Source organism: Gavialis gangeticus, unplaced genomic scaffold (genome assembly GCF_001723915.1).
Source record: "Gavialis gangeticus isolate Ggan-Ray unplaced genomic scaffold, GavGan_comp1, whole genome shotgun sequence".
Taxonomy (NCBI): Eukaryota; Metazoa; Chordata; order Crocodylia; family Gavialidae; genus Gavialis; species Gavialis gangeticus.
The window spans coordinates 29,443,012-29,445,696 of NW_017729001.1; positions in this window are offsets into that span (position 1 = coordinate 29,443,012).

A 2,685-nucleotide genomic window follows, 5' to 3' on the forward strand; every position below is an offset into this window, starting at 1 on the left:
CCCCCCCCCCCCCAGTCCCAAGCTTTTATTCCCACCTCGCTCATTGGTGGTCCAGGCCCAGGCCAGGATGGAGCGGGCCCGGAGAGCTCGTGGCACAGAACCCACCATGGCCGCAAGGGGGCGTGCACCACCAAGGCACGGCCCCACGAATCATCCCTCCTCGGTGGCTGTGTCCTGCTGTCCCGGGGACCCAGCGCAGCACCCCCTTGCAGGGGGATGCTGGCACGCAGACGGGGCGGCTCCCCGGAGGACGGAGCCGCGTCCCGGGAGCAGGCTGGCGGTCGGCTCCTTGCCGAGATGGACGGCCCTGAGCCTGGGCTGTGACTCACCCAGCCCACAACCTTGTGCCAGACCTCCTTCCTCCTTGTGGCACGGCTGCGTGCCCTTCGGGACCACGCGTGGGCATGGCCTTCCTGCCACAGGGCCCCTTCCTCAGAGCCAGAGGCTGGCGCGGTGGAGCCTAGCCCCTGCCAGAAGCCAGGCGCCCGCGGCGAGAGGTTCTCCCGACGTCAGCAGCCGTCTGCTGATCCGTCTGCACGCCCGCTAATGGACGGCACTTCCCTGGGCATCCCTGAGCTTGCAGAAAACATAACCGCTGGCGGGCACAACCCCCGGCTTTCTCAGGGAACAGGGAGCATGTGTAGCTAGACAAGGTTATGAGCCAGTCCAGATGTGCCTGCTGCAAAACGTTTAACCTGTGCTCGCATCAAGCTCCTGCCACCAGGCCAAGCCAGCAGAAGACCCCTTATACGTATAGCGAGAGTCTTCTGCGGTGCCAGAGAAACCAGCAGGAGGATGTTGAAACAAGGGCCCCTATTGACTTCATGAAAAAATGAATTTGTGCAGGGTCGAGTGATTTCTTAAAGCACTGACATGTATCACACAAGGCCAATACTGTGCATCGGGTCTAATGACCTGCCCCTGAGTCCCTAACGCATCCACGCGCCGCAAAGCATCTCGCGAACACGTGCGAGTGTTGTGCCGAGCGGGGGAGCGACTAGCGGATGGGAGTAGGTGTGCTCTTCCACCGTCTGTTTTTTACAATAGATCATCTACTACGGTTTTGTACCGACTCCTGGGCTGAGCTGCAGGTGAGTCTACAGAACCGGCTACTGATTTCCGTAACGGGATAGCTCTGCACGGCTCCTCTCCCTAGGTTATGCTGCCTGTACGGGAATGGCAGCGTTATTAATACCTACGTTTCCTACCTATGAGGTTTTTAAAGAGCTTTGAAGCTCCCCGCAGTGGTGTGGCAGGGATTACAGCGTTCCTTGGACTGCACATGGGTAGTCCCATCCAAAAAATACCTCCTCGTGTCAAGTCAGCCTGGCTTTCCTCCCCCAGCCTTCGCATGGACAACGGCACTCTCCTCCCACCTGTCTTCCCGGCTGCTTAGCTGGGCTCCCCGGGCTCGGTTTTTGCAAGGCAAAGGCCGGCTTTTCTTCCTTGCTTAGCTAAACAGTAAATATTTCTGCAACGTGGTGCAGTGCTTTGGTTCTGCGCTCCTGGTGGGATCTCATCCCATGGGGAGCGCTGGTGCTGCTTTAACTTTGGCCTGCTTGGACAGAAAGTAGCTTATGGCTCCAAGCTTTGGGCGCTTGAAGGAGGGGGGGCGTGAATGCAAAGCGTTTGGTTTTCTGTGTGTAAGGCCTGCTGCTCCTCCCTGCGATTTCAGTGGGAACATAATGAAGTACGAGGGCTTAGTGGTAGCAGGTCCCTTCCAAACTTCCCCTGTGTCGCTCTTCCCATGACCCGAAGTCCTTCTCCACACTGGACTAGCACCGTGCCTGCTGACTGCAGGGGTCTTCTGCTGCACACCCGAAGCCAGCGGCAAGGGGATAGCTGGGGTGGTACGAAAGGACTCGAGACAGAAAAGTGACAAGAAAAACGGTCCTGGCAGTGAGACTGATTGATTGCACAAAGGAAAGACCACAGGAGACGGGAACAGTCCTAAATCTGGTCCAGAAGGGATTCTTCCATATCCACTCCCCCACGACCACTCACCCTGAGACCCTTGCTTGTGAGCAGCGATGGGAGGAACTGAGAGACTCGGATGTGGTTTCCTTTCCTTTAGCCCAGTGTTTCTCAACCTTTTAAGTAGCAAGTACCCCCTAACTTCTGAAAAATGTAATAAGTACCCCAACACTCAATCTTCCAGGGGACTTTCTATTTACAGACTAGTGTGTGCCGTATGCTGGAAGAAGGGCTGTGTCTATAAGGCCGTGATATGACAGATGTCTGATCTGGGGTGGGCAGGGCTGCCACCTTTTACACCGGGGGGGCACATCTCAGGTATGTACCTGGGCTTGAGGTGATGTTGCCCAAAGCTAGGAGGGCTGAACTCAGTCAGTGCCACGCTAAGTGTGGCATGCCAAATTATTACTGGGGAATTTAAAGTGCCACGCAATGCGCAGCGCACCAAAATTTTTGCCATAGTTTTGAAAGGAAAAGAGGGTGAGAGAGGGGGAGTGTTGGGGTACCTGCATACCCCCTGCCTGTGTCTCGCGTACCCCCAGGGGTATGCCTACCACAGGCTGAGAAACTATGCGTTAGCCGGTCTGGAGGGGGAAAAATACCACATTTCATACTTTCTAGGGTCGGAAGGGACCTGAGCAGATCATCTAGTCCGACCCCCTGCCATGGCAGGAAAGAGTACTGGGGTCAAACAACCCCAGCAAGGTGTTC